Source organism: Oryzias latipes, chromosome 23 (assembly GCF_053564925.1).
Source record: "Oryzias latipes strain Hd-rR chromosome 23, Olatipes_Hd-rR_3.1".
Classification (NCBI taxonomy): Eukaryota; Metazoa; Chordata; class Actinopteri; order Beloniformes; family Adrianichthyidae; genus Oryzias; species Oryzias latipes.
In genome coordinates this window covers 1,016,897-1,038,346 of record NC_136259.1, presented here as the reverse complement: position 1 = coordinate 1,038,346, position 21,450 = coordinate 1,016,897, and the positions used below count along the sequence as shown (strand labels likewise).

The 21,450-nt window shown below is 43.6% G+C and overlaps 2 long non-coding RNA genes across 2 annotated transcripts; both read right to left on the bottom strand.

Annotated features, from left to right (window-relative positions):
* Positions 1–9,352: 9,352 nt before the first annotated feature.
* Positions 9,353–11,596, bottom strand: LOC144989434 (uncharacterized). The gene is made up of 4 exons (XR_013653606.1): positions 11,543–11,596; positions 11,400–11,461; positions 9,724–9,764; positions 9,353–9,647 (listed from the first exon to the last, which is right to left on the bottom strand). It is a non-coding gene; the product is annotated as an uncharacterized LOC144989434 (long non-coding RNA).
* A 50-nt stretch (positions 11,597–11,646) lies between these two features.
* Positions 11,647–16,949, bottom strand: LOC144989435 (uncharacterized). The gene is made up of 3 exons (XR_013653607.1): positions 16,838–16,949; positions 11,880–11,920; positions 11,647–11,784 (listed from the first exon to the last, which is right to left on the bottom strand). It is a non-coding gene; the product is annotated as an uncharacterized LOC144989435 (long non-coding RNA).
* Between the last annotated feature and the right edge of the window lie 4,501 nt (positions 16,950–21,450).

Genomic DNA, 21,450 nt, shown 5'->3' with positions numbered 1-21,450 from the left:
GCCCCCCCCAGGCCCCGCACCACCCACCCCAAACAGAGAGAGGAGCCAGAAAGCGCAATTCCCATGAGTCTTAGGGGTTTAAGGCGGGGCTAACCCCCGGTTCGCCACACTGATTTGTAAATTGAGGATGTATATGTGCTGAAACCGTGTGATTGTTTAATAAGGAGCGGGGAGCTGCAGCGGAACGTGAGAGCAGCTCTCCCATCCTTCCACCTGTAATACGACAACAATGTAGAAATAACAGGGCTGGTTGAAAAAACATACCAGTAAAAGAGAGCAGCAGTGACTTATAAGCGCGCGCTCTACGCGCCTGTGTGCGCTCCACCCGGCTCTGAATCATTGAATTAGCGGCTTATAGTCCGGAAAATACGGTATTTATTATTTTATGCATTTAATCTTATTCTCAGTTTTATGTTTTTATAAACATCTTATGTCTTTAATTTAGAATCTTATCATGATCTTAGCCCCAGTGTTTCTTGTAGGGATCATTTATTCCAGGGATTGCCGGCTTGGTCGGTGGTTGTTGCTGCAGTTGTCGCCCTCGCTGGGGCAGCTGGAGTTTAACTTCACAGCCGTGGATCCCGTTGTTGTCCCAGTCTGGGTGGGCGCTGTGGCGATGCTCCCATGGCCAAGCTGGCTCCTGGTATGAAGAGATTCCCAAATACTGTTTCCTCACAGCAGAGCCAAGCCTTACATTTCTGTTAGAAGTTACATAGTCATTATTCATTGTACGTGGGGGTCATGAGTCATGTTTTAATGGAGGGGAGTGGGAAGGGTGAAGGGTGGGTTGGGTTGTTACTGTAATATTGTGTTTTTTGTTTTTAGTGCTAAAGCGTTTCGAGGTGCACAAATGCACGAGAAGCACAATTTTATAAATAAAGTTTGATTTGATGAATTAAAGCAGACATGAGGGGAGAACATAAAGCAGGCCTCAACAGTTCAATCAAATACCTTAAGTCAGGGGTGTCAAACTCATTTTGGTTCGGGGGCCACATTCAGCCCGTCTGATCTGAAGTGGGCCGGACAAGTAACGTAAAAGCAATTTAACAGTTTTGTTTTTTACTCAGTTGGAAAAAAATGCCTCAACCAACATGGTAGCCTGATCACTTGGGGCCAATGAATCTGAAATAAAATTAATTTCACTTAAAGAAAAAGTTGGTCTATTCAATTTTATACAGACTGAATATTTGACACCTGAAACTGAAGCAATCCCGATAGTAAACTAAAAGGGGCTACAGAAAAAAACGAAACAACGTGCCTAAAATGTAAATGTCCAAACCATTCAAAATTAAACTAAATTAAACCTGCTAACATTTGTGAACATAAGAATTTAACCTCCCTTTCTCTCCTTAAACTTCACCCGACCATCAAAATCAGGATTCAAATACTGTGCAGAAACACATTTACTGTCATTCAAGGAAGAAAAACACAATGAAATTTCCAAGAATCTTTTCCTGGTTTTTGCCTGAATTTTGTGGCAACACCAGCCTCCTTCCTGACCTTTGATGGGTGCCATCAATGACCAGACTGACATCATGTGACCACTTCACTTCAACATCATCTGGCGCAGTAACCAGAGAGCTGACTCTGTCATCAGCTGTTGTTGTGTCCATCAACTCAAGAAACTCAGCTGTGACGGTCTCTTTAACATCTCTAATAGATATGCACAGCTGTATATATCTGTGGTTGGTGTTTTCATAAATAGCAACCGAAAATGCAATAAATGACTGGATTCCTTCATTTGGCGTCCAAGTATCCTCAGAGATGTTGGATCTGTAATCGTAATACTTGACAGGCTCATGATGGCAAAGTTCGACCGCTTTTGGGGCACAACTTCACCTCTGAAAAGGGTTTGGATGTTTGCTCCAACTTGTCTGCAATCCGGTGTCTGGCACTGCTCCATCACTGACGTCATGGCTGCAGTAAATGCAGACGTTTGTTTTTTCAGTCCAGCTAATAGTTGCTAATTCTTCTCCTTTCTAAACTGCAAATGGTAATACCTTTCTTTATGGTGAGACTCATAGTGGTGCTGAATGTTGTATTCTTTGAATACTGCAAACTGTTGATGACATACCAGGCATGGGGGTTCTGCATTTAGATTTGTGTGTGTGGGGGGGGGGGGACTTTTTTTTTCCTGGTGAGCTCTTCGGTCCACTTCCCTTTTTGACAACATTTTGGTCTTTAGGCCTCATTAGGCTGAGGCCTCAGCAACTGACCTGAAAGACAAGATCATGTCTAGAATAAACACCGGGCAACCCCGACACCAGCTACAACGGTTAAGTGATGTACCGCCTGAAGGTCTCCTGGAAGGTCTTCTACCACAACCATCACAGAAACCAATGAACTGGTTTACACTTCAGCAGCAGTGATCCTTGAGATGCTTGGCTATAAGAGCAATCATGGAAGAAAACAGTACCCACCATGGAAGCAACGGTTAGAGGCTAAAATCAAGGCAACTCGGAAGGATGTGAGTAAACTGACAGAGGCTCAAAGAGGTACAATGAGAAAGCAAGTACCTAAGAGATACAGCCAGATGCCCATACCTGAAGCACTGGAAACTGCCAAACAAAGGCTCCTAGCCTTGAGCAGCCGCCTAAAGAGGTACACAAGAGACAATGAAGCCAGACAAATAAACAGGCTCTTCGCAACTAAACCTGCGAAAGTGTACGCTCAGTGGCAGGGTCAAAACAGCCGAGCAGACCCACCAAGGCTGGAAACTGAACAGTACTGGAAAAGTATATGGGAGAAAGAGACACCACATAACAGCAATACCCAGTAGCTGGTCTCTCTGAGAATATATATATATATATATATATATATATAGTCACTGTAAACCTTATAAGTCTAAAGGTGCCGTTTGTGCTATTTTGGAACTATGGAACTCTAGATTCTAATAGTCATTCATGAGCAAAGCTATGAATGACTCAGACTCTGCATGGCAACAGCGCTGAGACGAAACTTTCTTCCTGTGAAACTGTTCTAGCAAAGACTCATCAGAGACCTCTTTGTTTCCAGCTGACTCCCTTTAAAGTAATTACAGTTTCTGCAAACTGCCATTAAGTAAATAAAGGTGAAGTATGCAAATAATTGTATTAGATATTCAGACAAGCTAGTTTACTTTAGTGTACTTACTTCCTGATGATGTTTCTGTTGGAATGGATCTCACCAACATAACTCAGCAACGAAAGACGCAGAAGATGATTATGTCTTCAAAATCTTTATCAAATTAATTTTACTGTGCAGTAAAACATCCGTTTGTCTAAATCAGGGCTTACTCTATAGTTTCATCATTCTGACTCTCTCTTATTCTGAAAGTCTGCTTTTCAGGCCTTTCTTTCCTTTGGCTTCCTTTTCAGAGTCTCTTACTAGAGAGGATAAAACTACAAGGCTTCCTGAAAGTCCCTTAAAAAAAGCAATTCTAATTAACATTTTGTCTGATTCTACTAAACAAAGTCATGTGTTTTTAAAAAAAATGTTTTGATGGCAATCATGCTGTACTTTTTAGTTTAAAATTTTATTCTCTGCGAATTTGTCTTTTATAAACTGCAAAACAGAATCCACCTCCATCCAAACTCAGATGTTTTGTTTCGTTAAGAAGACTTTCTTTTTTATTTGGAAAAATAAGTTGACACCAATAAGACAAAACTCTTGTTATTGTTTTCTTTTAGCTTTTTGAGATAAAGAAAAAAAGATCAGAAAAACATAAATCTTAGCCAATTTCTGTCATTTTGTTAGATTATCTGAAGATTTTATTTTTTTTCAGTTGTTCCTTATATCCCTCCATCCATCTTCTGAAACAACATCCACCAGGGTCCATTTAGAATCACCATTTTCTGGACTGTGAGAGGAGACTGGAGAATACCCCCCCACCACCACCCACACATAAGGAGAAGGAGCTCCACACAGAAAGCTCCCTTATGAGGTTTAAACCAGGGGCTTTTTGCTAAAAGGCAAGAGTGCTAACCACTACAACACTATGCCCCCCTGCTCCTTACATCTTATAAAATGTTTTAAACATATTAAAGTGAATGTATGTTTGGTTCATAGCAGTTTTTATGGCATTTCTGCAGAATAAGGTCACTTTTTGGATCAGTGAATGTGTTCACTGCAGTTACTTCATTCAGTATTTTACAGAATAAGCTAAATATGTTTCTACACACAAGTCACTCAAATATAAACACAAAACCCTAACACATATAGACACAAAACTAGGGGTGATGGAAATAATTGTTTCGACGTTTTATTGCAATAGTTTTTACTTATATACTTATATCCATACTTGTATGGATTCATAATGCTGTCATGATGATATTTATTTAATTATTTCTGAGCGTCCTTCAGCGTCTGACTCTTGTTTTCCACTTTAACCTCCAACCACTAGTTGGCAGCAGAGAACACTCAGCCTCTTTGAGCAGCTCTATTCTGCACAAAACTACAATATCTCAGCGAGAAGCAGCTGGTTTTGTTGTTCTGAGACATTAACTACTTTTTACTTAGGATGATACCGAAGGGAAACTCTGTTCCATGTTGCTGCCAGTAACATAAAAAAACGTGGATTGTTGTTCTTTTTAGCGGCTCAGATCAGAACCAGTGTAGCTCTGCAGCTGCACAGCGGCTAATGCACGGAGACAAAATGCTGTCAGCAAAGTGGGCCAAAGTTCTGTAGAACCTCCCGGCAATAGATCCAACACTGTGGCGATGAGCGGTGAAATCCATGTTTACTTCCAAGTGTGAGAAAAACTGCAGCTGCAGAGCAGACTGTCATGGAAATAAAGCATCTTAGCTGCTGCCTCATCATCAAACTTTCTGGAAAAAATTTGTGATGTTCCACTTTATTTTTCAAGAATCGTTCAGACTCTTGAACCGTTTAAAAGTTCTGGAGAATCTACATTAAGCAAAATAGAAAATAGACAGCACTTTCTTTCCCCATTCATACTTTTAGAACGTTATTGCTTAAGGAACATTCATTCCATTTTTTTCTTATACCGAAATATATTTTCTTGTGGAAATCAGACAATGTAGACTGTTCCCTTTCTATAGTTTAAGTCACCAAAATAAAAGCATAATTCTTAAGAAGTCTGAAGATCCTTCTCCCAAAGAGACACACTCGTCAAGACTGTATAGTTCCTTTGTGGAGAACTGCCTTCAGCCAGAGCGCCTTCTCCGTAACAGCAGTCAAGAGTGGAACTCGGTTCCACACATGATTATAGACCTCACCACACACACTCTGTTCAAAAAGCACCTAAAAAACGGGTTCATATCACAACAAACATGTCTACATGGAGCGATAATGCTTGCCCCTCCTTGTCTGATCTGTCACATTTGTGTCTTTTATATTTGTTTTTATGTTTCTCACTGTGTGCATGTTGTATGACTGTCTATTGTAAATGTATATTTTCTATTTATGTATATAACTGATGCTTTGAGGTTTTTAGGTTGACAATTTTAACACCTGTCTGGGGACTACAGATGAAAAACAGCCTTTGGGCTCATTCTGGCGCATTGCAGCCAAGCTTTTAATATGCACTGTCCCTGTTAAATTAATTAATAAATAAACAAACAAATAAATAAATACATATATAAATATATATATATAAATTTGCTTTGGTAAAAGCAACTTATATATGAGATAAAGTTGCAGTGCTTAACATTGTGATCATTAAATGAATTGAATTTTACAATTTTACTACAATTGAAGACGTATTGACATTCAAGTCAAGTAATACTTAAAAAAAGAAAAAGGAAGAAAATGTGTTCCGGTACAATATCGGGCTTTGTAATGTATCGCCAGACTCTTGCCAATTACCCCCCCCTCTAAAAAAAAATCAGAATGTATACACAGACCACTCAAATATACACACAAAACTCTAAAATATACACACAAGACGCTGAAATATAGACACCACCAACATACACACACAAAATGCTAAACTATTGACAAAAAACACAATAATAAACACACTGAACCCTAAGAAATACACACAAAACACTGAAATACAGACACAAACTTGTCAGGTTTTGAATAAGCTGGACCCAAATCCAGACTGGAAAAGGATTTATTGAGGAGAGGATTGAATCTTCAAGAGAGGAAACTGGCAGATGATCCGGAAGGCGAGGCTTGACAGCCTAGTTTTCGAGACAGACTTGGCTTGGAAAGGCTGAGAAAAGGTCTTGGTTTGCTTGACTGGAAGTGGTTACGCTTGGCTTGGGTTTGAGCTGCTTGGCTTGGCTTGGCTTAGCTAGGCTTGGTGTGGTGCTGCTTAGCTTGACTGGGCTTTGCTTGGTTTGGAGCTGCTTGGTTCGGCTTAGCTTTAACCAGCAGGGATCAGTGGTCTTTTCCATAGAGGAGAACAGACGAAACGACAATGGCCGGAGGGAGTGAAGGACTTATAAAGGCAGACTAATTAGATGTAGAACAGGTGCGGGAACCAGCGGCAGGTGTGCGGGGGCGTCCTCGACACCTGACAGTACCCCCTCCACAAGGGACGCCACCCAGCGGCCGAAACCGGTCAGGGTGCAGACGGCGAAAGTCCCGCACCAGGGCACCATCCAAAATGAACAAACGGGGCACCCAACACCGCTCCTCAGGGCCATAGCTCTCCCAGGCAACCAAAAACTGGAAACCACGTCCAGGATGCGACGGACAGAAAAGGCAGGATGGCCACCCACAAGCCGGGCGGGCAGAAGGGGCTCGGGCGGAGGGCACAGCGGACTGGACACCGCTGGCTTAAGACGGGAGACGTGGAAGACAGGGTGGACTCTCATGGAACGGGGAAGACGAAGCTTGACGGAAGCAGGATTAATAACAGAGTCGATCACAAAAGGGCCAACGTAACGGGGTGACAGTTTCCGTGATTCAGTGAGCAGGGGAAAGTCCTTGGTTGAAAGCCAAACTTTTTGGCCAATAGAAAAGGCCGGGGCTGTGGTGCGAGAATGGTCCGCTGCGGCCTTAGTGCGTTGAGAAGCACGGAGTACAGACTGTCTGGTAGCAGTCCAGACCTTACGACAACGGCGGATATGGGCCGCAACAGACAGAACCGCCAAATCCTGCTCCTCAGATGGGAAGAGGGGAGGCTGATAACCCAAGGAGGCCTCAAATGGAGAACGGCCCGTGGCGGAAGAAACTAGAGAATTATGTGAATACTCCACCCTGAGGAGAAAATCAGACCAAGTCGTGGGATTCTGAGAGCAGACACAATGAAGAGTGGATTCCAAGTCCTGGTTAGTGCGTTCTGTCTGACCATTGGTTTGTGGATGGAAGCCAGAAGATAAACTGGCTGTAGCCCCTAAAGCCTGACAGAAACATCTCCACTCCTGGGAGGTGAATTGGGGCCCTCGGTCAGAGACCATGTCAGAGGGGATGCCGTGTAGACGGAACACATGGTGAGAAAGAGCACTGGCAGTTTCAGCTGGGGTAGGGAGTTTAGGCATAGCAACAAAGTGTGCTGCTTTGGAAAAGCAGTCGACGATGGTAAGTATGACCGTGTTTCCCTTAGAAGCAGGGAGACCAGTTACAAAGTCTACAGCGATGTGAGACCATGGCCGAGAGGGAATAGGTAGGGGCTGGAGAAGACCAACGGATGCTCGATGTGTGGACTTGTTGGTGGCACAAACTGTACAGGCGGCCACAAAGGCCATAGTGTCTGCAGCCATGGTGGGCCACCAGAAACGGCGTTGAATCTGGGAGAGGGTGCGGTAAAAGCCTGGGTGGCAAGAGAAACGAGACGTGTGAATCCAAGTCAACACCTGGGGCCGGACTGTTGCAGGGACGTATTGGCGGTTGGGCGGTCCACCTCCCGGGTCAGGGTCAGTGACCAGAGCACCACGTATTGCTGCTTCAATTTCCCAAGTGAGGCTGGCCACCACACATGAGGAAGGAAGAATGGAAACTGCCAAGAAGTCAGGGCCGTTAAAGGTATGTAAACGAGAGAGGGTGTCAGGCTTCTGATTACGTGATCCAGGACGGAAAGAAACTGTAAAGTTAAATCGACTGAAAAACAAGGCCCAACGAGCTTGACGTGGATTGAGTCTTTTAGCATCACTGAGAAATGGATGTTCAGCCCTCTCCAACCAGTGCCGCCACTCCTCCAAGGCCAATTTAATGGCCAACAGCTCCCGATTTCCCACATCAAAGTTCCGTTCAGAGGCTGAAAGCTTACGGGAGAAAAAGGCACAAGGGTGGAGTTTCCCATCATCAGCCCGTTGAGAGAGGACAGCCTCCACCCCTGTATCGAAAGCGTCTACCTCGACCACAAACTGACGGGTGGGATCAGCGTGAGCTAAAACAGGAGCAGTGGTAAACAAGTCATTGAGATGGTTAAAGGCATCCTCTGCCTCCTGGGTCCACCGGAATGAGGTTTTACTAGATGTTAAATTGGTCAGGGGATTAGCGATGCAGCTATAGTTGTGCACGAAGCGCCGGTAAAAGTTGGCACAACCAAGAAAGCGTTGCAGATCTTTGCGGGAAGTCGGTCGGGGCCAGTCTTTTATTGCAGCGACTTTGGTTGGGTCCATATTCATACTCCCCTTCTCAATGATGAAGCCCAGGAAGGACACTCTGGGGACGTGGAATTCACATTTCTCTGCTTTTACGAAAAGTTTGTTTTCGAGAAGTCTCTGAAGAACTAGGCGAACATGCTGACAATGTGTCTCAAGAGAAGGGGAAGAAATGAGAATGTCGTCCAAGTAGACGAATACAAATCGGTTCAGAAAGTCTCTTAAGATGTCATTAACGAGAGCCTGGAACACAGCTGGAGCATTAGTCAAGCCAAAGGGCATGACCAGGTACTCAAAATGACCCGCTTCGCTTGGTTTTGAGCTGCTTGGAAATAAAGTTTAACTGTACTTGTATTTTATTGATCAATGGTTTATTGTTATATGTTAAATTATCTTACAATATAAAATATATAATTTATCACACCCAGGTTCCACAGATATTGTGTAATAACTTGTGTATTTATGCTCAGTCTCACAACTCAAGGAGTGTGTAGTCTCAGGTGGGTTAAACATGGAAAGTAAAACCCCTGACCTCATACTAGACGTGCATGTGTGGGTTTTCTCTGAGCCTTCCTCCCAGCGTCCAAAAACATGCTTCATAGGTAAATTGGTCACTCTTAAAGTGTCCATAGGTGTGATGTGAGAGTGTGTGGGTGTATAATTGTGGTCCTGCGACACGCTGGCGAGCTGTCCAGGATGTCCCCTGCCTTCACTAGCAAGTGGCAGGGATAGGCTCCAGCAGCCCCGTGACCCCAAAAGGAATAAAAGATGAATGAATGTAATACTACAGTCATGGAGCATTATACATATATAAATTTAGACCAAAAAAACGGGGAAAAAACAGCAGACACTGAGATTTACTGTTCTTCAAAATACACATACACCTTTAATTTTTGATTATCCATAATTTCTGTGCAAAATGCTTCACAGTCGCTGAAAAACTGCAATGAAAAGACGAAAAGCTCCCTCAGTTCCATCACTTTCTTGTCATCTTCACTCATGAGGGAGCAGTTTTGGAGCTCTTTAAGAATCTCCTTCTGTTCTCCTTCATCCACCTTCATAACATCAGGCAGGGAACATCTTCCTTTAAAGGACTGCATTTTGCACCATTTGGCTGCCTCAATGGTGCCGTGTAGTAAGGCATCTTCTTCCTGCACAGAAAAAAAGGTCATTCTTTGAGTAAATGCTAGAGATGGCAACGAACGGTGAGTTCAGAAGGATCCATACATTCCTTCCTGTCCCACTGCTGGTTGTAATGTCACCTTCCCCTACAAAGAGAATAGAATGAAAATGAAAAGATTACACTAAAAAAAACATCCTGGACATCCCATCTTCTAAACTTTTATAATACAGCGGGGAAAATAAGTATTGAACACGTCAACATTTCTCTCAAAAAACATATTTCTAATCGAGCTATTGACACGAAATTTTCACCAGATGTCGGCATCAACCCAAGTAATGCACACATAGAAAGAAATCCAAACATTTATGTCCATTAATGAAGTTATGTGTAATAAAGTGAAATGGCACAGGGAATAAGTATTGAACACGCTTACTGAAATTGATTTAATACTTAGTGCAAAAACCTTTGTTGGTGATTCCAGCCTCAAGACGCCTCCTGTATGGAGAAACCAGTGGAATACATTGCTCAGGTGTGATTTTGGCCCATTCATCCACACAAACTGCCTTCAAATCTTCAAGGTTCCGGGGGTCTCTTCTGTGAACCCGGATCTTCAGTTCTTTCCAAAGATTTTCAATTGGATTCAAGTCTGGTGATGGACTGGGCCATTCTAGCACATGCTGAAAAACAGCCCCACGCCATGATGCTCCCACCTCCAAACGTTACTGTTGGTATGGTGTTTTGGGGGTGATGAGCGGTGCCATTTTCCCTCCAAACATGTTGTGTCCTATGACATCCGAAGAGTTCAATTTTGGTCTCATCTGACCAGAGTATCTTCTCCCAGAATGTCACGGGTTTATCCAAATGTTGTGTGGCAAACTCCAAACGAGCTTCAACATGCTTCTTCTTCAAAAATGGAGTCTTGCGTGGTGTGCGTGCATGGAGGCCATGGCGGTTGAGTGCATTACTTATTGTTTTCTTTGAAACAACGGTACCTGCTGATTCCAGGTCTTTCTGAAGCTCTCCACGAGTGGTCCTGGGCTGTTGGAGAACCCTTCTGATGATTGTTGTGACTCTTCTGTCTGAAATCTTGCGAGGAGCACCTGGCCGTGGCAGGTTTATGGTAATGCCGTGTTCTTTCCACTTCCGGATGATGGCCCCAATGGTACTCACTGGAACTTTCAGAAGTTTAGAAATGCGCCTGTAACCAATGCCTTCAGTGTGTTTTGCAACAATAAGGTTGCGTAGGTCTTTGGACAGCTCTTTGCTTTTACCCATCATGCAATGCTTCTTGTCTAACACCTTGCTGGTGAGAAACCTTTTTAAAAGCCATCAATCAGGACTATTCCAGCTGATATTACTTTGCACTAATAGGGGGCAGGTTAACCTTCTGAATACTGACAAACTCCAGCTGCTTTCTTGGCTTGCCAGACCTTTTTACCCCTCCTTTTCTTCATGTGTTCAATACTTATTCCCTGTGCCATTTCACTTTATTACACATAACTTCATTTATGGACATAAATGTTTGGATTTCTTTCTATGTGTGCATTACTTGGGTTGATGCCGACCTCTGGTGAAAATTTCGTGTCAATAGCTAAATTAGAAATATGTTTTTTGAGAGAAATGTTGACGTGTTCAATACTTATTTTTCCCCGCTGTAAATACAATATTCTATTATATTTGAACGGGCATCTCAGGTCACCTAAATAATCTATCAGAGACTGAGTGCAGGCAGAGAAAAACTATGTCTGTGTGTGTCCAACAGCTCTAGATTCAATAGTACCTTCTGAGATGGATTCAGATCGCATCTTTTTCAGTGAAGCATCATCCTCATGCATCTTCATCCTGAAAGTGGCAGAGGGATTAACAACAGCCGCAAAGAAGAGCTTCAATATGTACCTCATTAATTAAATTAACTCCTCTCACCTGGAGTTTCTGCTCCTCCTTTTTCTGGCTGCATTCTTTCTTCTACTAACATTTTGGTGGTGAACATTCATTTTCATTGATTCACCAAGGTTTGAAGAAGGTCAATCCACAGACTTTTCAGTAAAATATGTTATAATAAAATAAAGATTTTAAAAGTAGGATCATATAAAGAGCACTTAAGGCATTGGAAAGTTCGTTATTAGGTGAAGACACCACCATCTCCTAATTTGCTTCATGTTCTCCTTTGGAGAAATAAATACAGAGTATGTCAGTTTGATCCACAACCCAAAAGTTTCTTGAATTCACTAAACACAAACTCACCAGAATTTACACACACCTGAAATCACATTTAGTCCCAGTGACAATGTACAGAGCGTACTGAAAGTCAAAAAGTACATGTTAATATATAGAATCCATGTGACATTTCTGAATGTTATCTTTATATACCATGGTCCCTTACAAAATAAATAAATATGAACCAGTTTTTAGTCCTCCATTCTTGTTTTCACTTAATGCACACACAGCAGCCAATCAGAATAGAGTTTTCACCCCGGTGCATGGTATAATTAATGTTATAAAATCATGTTAAAATCCAGGGCAAAGCTCAACACCAAATGCGGGGTCAACATGGTCGGAGGTCGTCGTATGTGGCTATCAAAAAGGTCCAAGCCGTTCCCTCTCAACTCAAGCTCCTGGATTAAACCTTGTCAATCGTTTTGCTGCGCTGGCGGATGACAACCAGGCTGGGGAATCCCCACAGCGTCCTCCCCTGAATCCGAAGTTGTCAGCTGTGACGCATGAGGCCGAGCCCTCGGCAACCCCACAAAACATGGATCCGAATTCCTCGGCGTCTGTGATCCCCCGTCGGCCAGGAGTGGAGAGGCAAATCAAGATGGATACGGAAATCAACATCTCCAGAAAGTCTCCCGTAATTTCCCATCGCAGCTCCACCTCTTCTTCACGGCAGAGGATCCCCTTGAAAAACGCCGTACTACGCCGTCGCCTCGGGGGGCTTCCATCCCTGGATTCACAGAGGAGCATCTCCCCGACGGAGCAGAAACACAAGAAGGATGCATCTCCTGTCCAGCCAGGTGGTGTGGACTCAGCAAACTCTGAGCCCCACATGCCTCCACCTCGCCCCCTATTTGCTCCCACTACCCTGATAGTGGGTGACAGCATCATAAGACATGTCCGATTTTTCAACGCTGTCACTCGCTGTTTTCCTGGATCTACAGTTCGGGACATTTTGGAAAGACTACCGGGGATACTAAAATCACTTCCAACAACTGTTTTTCGTTTGATAGTGCATGTGGGCTGTAATGACACCTCCCGCCGGGAATCTGAAAAAACCAAAGCGGATTTCATGGACCTGATTAATTTTTTGAAAAACTGTGGAAAGACAGTTCTCATCAGCGGTCCTCTGCCAGGATTATCCCGGAGCACGGAACGCTTCAGCCGTCTACTAGGTATGAACACCTGGCTACAAGCTGCTTGCCTGACACAAAAGTGCTGTTTTATTGACAATTTTAATCTTTTCTGGAACCGCACTTCTTTTTATTGTCTGGATGGAACTCACCCAAACAGGATGGGTAGTTCGATTTTATCAGCAAATATCAGATATGCCGTTCAGACAATACCACGTGACTGACTGTTCTCACAACAAAGCGCTCCCCCAGCTTCTTCTTCTGCTACTAAGGAGCCGCACGGCTGTCTCACCAGCTCCCCCTGTTGCCCAATTACCTCACAGAATCCCAACTGTTGCGCATTTATTTCCCAAAGAAAATCCCCTTTGTTAGTATACAATTGTTCAGCACAATCTAAACCCATTTGTAATATAACTGTCTTATATAATAAGAGGATTCATCCACTCAATTCATCTTACAACCAGCTAAAGAACCATTATCCTCTTAAATATAGGAGGTCTAGAAATCCTCATAACATGATCACTATAAATCCTTCGTCAAACCCTGCGTCATATCTGACAAACTTTGGACTTCTGAACATTAGATCCCTGGCTAACAAATCGTTTACTTGCCAGGACTTCATTACTAGCAATAAATTAGATTTTCCAATGCTAACAGAATCCTGGCTTAGGGATGGAGACTGTGTTCCCCTAATAGAATCCTCCCCGCCCAATTTCTCCTTCTTTACCAAACCCAGACCCTCAGGGAGGGGTGGGGGACTTGCCATTCTATACAACAATAATTTTAACTGCACTTCAGCCACTTTTGGTGATTTTAAATCTTTTGAGTCTTTATATTTTTATATAACTGGTTTGAGTAAAGTTTTATGTATTCTTATTTATAGGCCCCCCAAATCAACCTCTGGTTTTATTGAGGAGTTTGCTGAACTTCTCTCCCTGGTTATGCCAACACATGATAAAGTTATTATTGCTGGAGATTTTAACATCCATGTGTGCTGCCCAGATAATCTACTAGCAAGGGAATTTTTAAACATCATTGATTCTTTTAACCTGGATCGAGCTATCACTGGATCAACCCATATCAAAGGTCATACACTAGACATTATTTTAACATGTGGGATCTCAGTCCCCAATGTGTCATGTATGGATTTTATCATGTCTGACCATAAGTGCATTTTATTTTCTCCAGAACTAAATGGTAATCCTCCTGAGTCTAAGGCTAATTTCATGTACTCACGTGTCTTCAACTCATCTACTGCAGCAAATTTTGGAAATATTTTCTCGGCCCCTTTGGTTTTAAATTCTGATGCAAACAGTATTTTATCAAATTTTAACTCAGCAACTGCACGCATCCTGGACCAAATTGCCCCTTTCAGGTTGAGAAAAGTCCAAAATAAAAATATGCCTTGGATGACTGACAGTATTCGCAACTCGAAAAGAATTTGTCGCAGAGCTGAGCGCAAGTGGAAAGCTTCTAAATCATCTGTGGACTTAGAAACCCTGAAAAACCACATGAATAATTTTAACCGTCAAATGAAAAAGGCAAGATCAGACTACTTCTCACAATTAATTAATACCAATAGAAATAATCCCAGGGTACTTTTTAAGGTCATTAATCAGCTAAGTGAAGCCCCACATACTAGCAATTTACCGACTTCCCCAGTAATCTGTGAGCAATTTGCAAATCATTTTATTAACAAAATTTCTAACATTAGGTCTCAGATATCCATTACCAAATCTCTGTCACCTCCTTTTCTGCCAACTCCACCTGCAAGACCCACAGTGATCTTTGAAGACTTTCAGGAAATCTCCCCCAACACTCTTTCTGAGATTGTTTATAAAATGAAACCATGCCATTGCTCTCTGGACATTATGCCAGTTAGATTTTTTAAAGAAATATATGGATCTGTTAGCTCCCACATACTGTTCTTAATGAACACATCTCTTTCAACTGGCACAGTCCCAGATGATTTTAAGGCTGCTATGATTCAGCCACTATTGAAAAAACCCTCCCTGGACCCAAGTTGCTTTGAGCACTACAGACCAATTTCAAAACTACCTTTTTTGGCTAAGATCCTGGAAAAGCTAGTAGCTGAGCAGGTAATTTCCTTTTTAAATAAAAATAAATTATTTGAGACCCTTCAATCTGGGTTTAAGGCCAACCACAGCACAGAGACTGCCTTGCTGAGAGTAATGAATGACCTTTTAATGGCTGCAGACTCAGGAAAAATATCGATTTTAGTTCTTTTAGATCTCAGTGCAGCATTCGATACAGTGGACCACTCCATTTTATTACAACGTTTAAAATCTTGGGTTGGGTTTTCTGGCACAGTTTTTAACTGGTTTTATTCTTATTTATCGGACAGGTTTTTTAATGTTTTCATCGGCAATTCTTGCTCATCCAAGGTGAAAATGACATGTGGCGTTCCCCAGGGTTCGGTACTGGGACCTCTGCTATTTTCAATTTACATGTTACCACTGGGGGAGATAATACGCCAACATAACCTTAATTTTCATTTTTATGCCGATGATACGCAACTGTACTTATCTTTTAAACCTGGTGACCTTGGTCTTTTAAATAATCTCAATAGCTGCATTGCTGATATTAAAACCTGGATGGCCCAAAATTTTCTGCAGTTGAACATGGACAAAACTGATGTGATTATTTTTGGTTCAGTTGAGGCCCGACATGGTGTGGCTTCGAAATTGGAGTCTCTATCGAACAATGTCTCTTCAAGCTGCAGAAATCTGGGGGTGATTTTTGATACTGATCTTAATCTGGAGACACATGTTAAATCAGTGGTCAAATCTTGTTTCTGGCAACTACATAGGTTATACAGGATAACCCCCTTCCTATCAAAAAAAAGTCTTGAGATGGTGATTCATGCTTTCATTTTTTCCCGCTTGGACTATTGTAACGCACTCTACACATGCCTTTCACAGCAGAGTGTGTATCAACTCCAGTTAGTCCAAAATGCTGCCGCCAGACTCATAACTGGAACCAGAATGAGAGACCACATCACTCCAGTTTTAGCGTCTTTGCACTGGCTCCCAGTCAGTTTTAGAATAGATTTTAAGATTTTATTGATTGCTTTTAAAGCACTCTGTGGTCTGGCCCCTAAATATATAGCCGATCTCCTCACTCCTTATGTACCTGGTCGCAATCTTAGATCTTTGGCAAAAGGCCTTTTAACAATCCCACAATCTAGATTGAAGACCAGGGGAGATAGGGCCTTTGCTGTAAGAGCCCCAACACTCTGGAACAGTCTCCCTGAAGAGATCAGGCTCGCTGGGTCCCTACCAGTATTTAAATCCCTTTTAAAAACTTACCTCTTCAGGTGTGCTTTTAATGATTTTATTGGTTCTTAAATCTAAACATTGTATTTTATTGATTTTATTGATTTTATTGATTTTATCGATTTCATTGTTTTCTTGATTTTATTGATTTTACTGATTTATCTATTTTATTGATTCTAACCACTATCACCATCTCATATGTGTGCTGGTTTTATTTCTCCATACTGGAAACTGTTTTTAACACTGATTTTGTCTCATATTAACTGTACAGCACTTTGTAATCTGGATTTCGAAAAGTGCTATATAAATAAAGTTTATTATTATTATTATTATATATATAGTCTTCGAAATTGGAAGACACAAATATCTTGACAGAGGACAGCCGCGGCGCAAGCTAAGCTAACTAAACTAGCTTCGTGTAATTAACCTGAACCACGAAATTAGAACGGCTGGGGGGAAAAAACCACAATACATTTGAAAATACGAAATGACAGCCTCATCTGCAGTGGAACTGAATAATTGTGGTGGAAAAGCGAGCAATAATCACAACGAGAGTTTTCTTTTCATCAACTTACCGTATTTTTGTTGATGCGTTCCTCCATTTTGAAAATCTCTTTGCACAGACTTTTCTTCTTCTTCTTGTAGTTAAATGGGGGGAGGCAACAACGACGAGGTGCATTACCGCCACCTACAGTGTTGGAGTATTGGTCGGAGTGGGGGACTACCTAACAAAAATCAAAAAAACAAAACAAAAAAACCTATATTTGTCACGGTGCCTGTCAGCTCACCTCCCCCTCCCTCAGCTCCTGCGCCTGCTTTGCTGATTGGAACCAGCTGACCTTCATCTCCTCATCACCCTGCCGGCCTTCTTAAGGGATCTTCTCACCAGAATTCAGCGCCAGTTCGTTTTACTCACTCCGGTGCTCATGTCTGGCCTTTTAGTAATTACCTTCCAAGCTAAGTTACCTGACTCACCACGCTCTGCTTTTACCTTCAGGTTCTCTCTCCACTGGTCTCGCTGGTTTCATCATCCTGAGCTCTCCACCGCGCCCCTCGCTGGTCCCGCCATCCTCGGCGTCCACACCTCGCCTCAATCCACTCCGCCTTCCTCGGCGTCCACGCCTCGCCTCAAGCTGCTCTGCCACCCTCGGCGCTGTCATCCTGCCTCAGGCTGGTTCCACCGTCCTCGGTGCCCACGCCTCGCCTTACGTCCGTCCCAAGAACTATAAGTCTCCACCCGAAGAGGTTTCAACCACGAAACTCTGTAAAAATAAACCTCTTCTAACCCACCTCTCGGATCGTGAGCTACTTCCGGGTTTCAGCGTCTGGGTCAGTCACGTCTACTACGTCAGTCATGACAATATTCTCCTTAATAATCTGTTCTGCTCAAAAAAACTATAATTGCACCATTCAGTTGTTCATCCCTCCCAAGAACTTCTTCAAACTCAGCCGTTCACCCTCTATCAACCGCACTCTATTCTCCAGCTGTCCTCTTTCTTCCCCATACAATTCACAATGACAAAAAATGTGGTCCACTGATTCTTTCCCTTTCCTGCAATCACAACTGCACTGACAAAGGGGAATCAAATGCACAGGCTCAAATTAATGGCAATCTTGCAATAAAGTCTGTAGTATTTTACCAGTTTATCTGACTCAAGGTGGAGCGTAAATAACAGTAACTTGTTATTGTGCGTGTTATCATGTTTCTTACTCTAACCAGCCTACAGTAACCAATGAAACAAACAAAAAACAGGGGGGTATTCCAGAAGGCACGTTTAAACTACCCTTATTTTAACCCTGAACCCTCTCTCTCTCTCTCTACATCTATATCTATATACGCTTGCAATGAACCGAATTGTTTCCGTTTTATGCCCAAATGCGATATTTGCACCTCTTTGACACCAAGCCTCTTCCAACTGTAGGGGTTGGACCTGCGCCATTTAACAGGAGAAAAAGGGAAACTTATCCAGGAACTTAGGTTTAGCGCGTTCTTGAATGCGCATCAAATGCCTAGTGTGTACATTGCTTGAGGCTTTAGCAAATATTAGAAACCAAAGACAAATAAAGGAGGGGAAAAAGCTAGTTCTGAGCAGTCAAACATATTAGTACTTTCATGATTTTCCTTTTAAACCAACTAAAAATGGAGCAACCAGCTACAAATTTGCAGACAGCATTTTATTTAATATTACTACTGCATTTTTAAAAGACATTTTTACTGACCCATAGTACAAAGCAGTACCCTTTATTAAGTATAGTTGAGTAACAGTATAGGAAGTCTTGTAGACCAGTTGTCCCCAACTTTTCATGCCACGAACCGGTATGACGTCACACAAACTTTCACGGACTGGTCTTTCAAATATATTGTAGCAATACTAGGATGATGGAGGATCAAATACGTGACAAGACGAACCCTGTGCTTTTATTTTGACACACTTAACAGTTGACATCGCAGAGTTCTCATCCTCCTCTCCCCTTCCCACACTCATGGTGCAAAGCAGAAGTACTGTCTATTAAATGTTTCTTTTTTTGGAACTGGAAGGCTCCTCTTCTGTCTCCTGGCTGGGCCTTTTCCCCTCGGCAAAGAAACTTTCCAAAGATGATTTGTTTTTTACTGATTCTGCTAGCTCCTGGGTTTTATTTTAGCAGTAACCTATCACATGACCGAGACGAGCGCCTTGGAATGCGTCAACAGGAATGCTCACACTTTTTTGCCATGTGAGCTACTTTTGAGTATATAAATATATAAAATACTATTAGTAAATGTTTGTTCTTAAATGTTTGTTTTGTCATGGTTTCAGTTTGTTGTGTCTTGTTTTTCGTTTTAGTTCTTGTCCTGTCTTGTTTGGTTCTGTTTCCTGTTTTATTTTGAAAGATTTCCTGTCTTGTTTCTTGAGTTTTACTTCCTTTGGTCCCCATCTGCCCTGATCGTGTTCACCTGTGTCTTGTCTGCCCTGTCTGTATATAAGTCTTGTCTCTGCCTTCCTCCTGTGTTGGTCCATTAGCCTTTGTCTCGGTGTTCACGTCTTCATGCCATGTTCCTTGTTTCATGCCACGCCACGCCACAGTGAGTTTTTGGTTTTGTCATCCTGCTCTGCAGCGCCTTTTGTTTGTTGGACATTAAACCCTCTAGTCCTGAACCCGTTGGCCTCCCCATCTCTGCGTCTGGGTCCTACCGGCTCTCGAGCCACCCCGCACCGTGACAGAATGGACCAACCAATTTTTCTGGACCCAGCAGAGCGGGACATGATGCTCCTAGAGGCTTACTGCCAGGAAGCCGAGCGTACGAGGTCTTACTGGGTTTTTGACCAGGCCCAGTTTGCGTCGTATGCCTGGAGTGGGAGCCACCTGGACTTCACAGGGAGCCGTCTTGCCCTGAGGGGGGGTCGTCGTCGCCGGCCGTCCTCCGGACCTGCCTCGCCGGACCGCTCGGCCCCCCGGCCGTCCTCCGGACCTGCCTCGCCGGACGGCGCGGCCCCCCGGCCGTCCTCCTGACCTGCCTCGCCGGTCGGCGCGGCCCCCCGGCCGTCCTCCGTACTCTTTGAACTATGTTGCCCGTCGAAGTTTGTCCTCCGGGCATCCCCCCCTCAAGTGACTTTTTGGAACCTCGGAGCGGTTCCTTGAGGGGGGGGTACTGTCATGGTTTCAGTTTGTTGTGTCTTGTTTTTCGTTTTAGTTCTTGTCCTGTCTTGTTTGGTTCTGTTTCCTGTTTTATTTTGAAAGGTTTCCTGTCTTGTTTCTTGAGTTTTACTTCCTTTGGTCCCCATCTGCCCTGATCGTGTTCACCTGTGTCTTGTCTGCCCTGTCTGTATATAAGTCTTGTCTCTGCCTTCCTCCTGTGTTGGTCCATTAGCCTTTGTCTCGGTGTTCACGTCTTCATGCCATGTTCCTTGTTTCATGCCACGCCACAGTGAGTTTTTGGTTTTGTCCTCCTGCTCTGCAGCGCCTTTTGTTTGTTGGACATTAAACCCTCTAGTCCTGAACCCGTTGGCCTCCCCATCTCTGCGTCTGGGTCCTACCGGCTCTCGAGCCACCCCGCACCGTGACAGAATTGACCAACCAATTTTTCTGGACCCAGCAGAGCGGGACATGATGCTCCTAGAGGCTTACTGCCAGGAAGCCGAGCGTACGAGGTCTTACTGGGTTTTTGACCAGGCCCAGTTTGCCTCGTATGCCTGGAGTGGGAGCCACCTGGACTTCACAGGGAGCCGTCTTGCCCTGAGGGGGGGTCGTCGTCGCCGGCCGTCCTCCGGACCTGCCTCGCCGGTCGGCGCGGCCCCCCGGCCGTCCTCCGGACCTGCCTCGCCGGACCGCTCGGCCCCCCCCGCCGTCCTCCGGACCTGCCTCGCCGGGCGGCGCGGACCCCCGGCCGTCCTCCGTACTCTTTGAACTATGTTGCCCGTCGAAGTTTGTCCTCCGGGCATCCCCCCCTCAAGTGACTTTTTGGAACCTCGGAGCGGTTCCTTGAGGGGGGGGTACTGTCATGGTTTCAGTTTGTTGTGTCTTGTTTTTCGTTTTAGTTCTTGTCCTGTCTTGTTTGGTTCTGTTTCCTGTTTTATTTTGAAAGGTTTCCTGTCTTGTTTCTTGAGTTTTACTTCCTTTGGTCCCCATCTGCCCTGATCGTGTTCACCTGTGTCTTGTCTGCCCTGTCTGTATATAAGTCTTGTCTCTGCCTTCCTCCTGTGTTGGTCCATTAGCCTTTGTCTCGGTGTTCACGTCTTCATGCCATGTTCCTTGTTTCATGCCACGCCACAGTGAGTTTTTGGTTTTGTCATCCTGCTCTGCAGCGCCTTTTGTTTGTTGGACATTAAACCCTCTAGTCCTGAACCCGTTGGCCTCCCCATCTCTGCGTCTGGGTCCTACCGGCTCTCGAGCCACCCCGCACCGTGACATGTTTATTAGTCACATATTTATTTGAACATTGTTGTTTATGTACTGATGATTAAAAACTACACAGTAAGATTACACAAAGATACTTTAGTATTAACAGATGAGGCGTTTTACAAAGACAGAAAGCAGCGACTATCATGTCATGCTCTGTTGTAAACCGTGCAATGGGGGTAGCATGGCATTTGGCGCTGCTGGCTCTCTACGAAGCTTTTATCCCGGAGACTTGATGTGCTGCGGTCAGAAAGCGACTTTCTGATGACAGACAGAATTTGCGCTCAGTGAATTTAGACACGCATGTGCA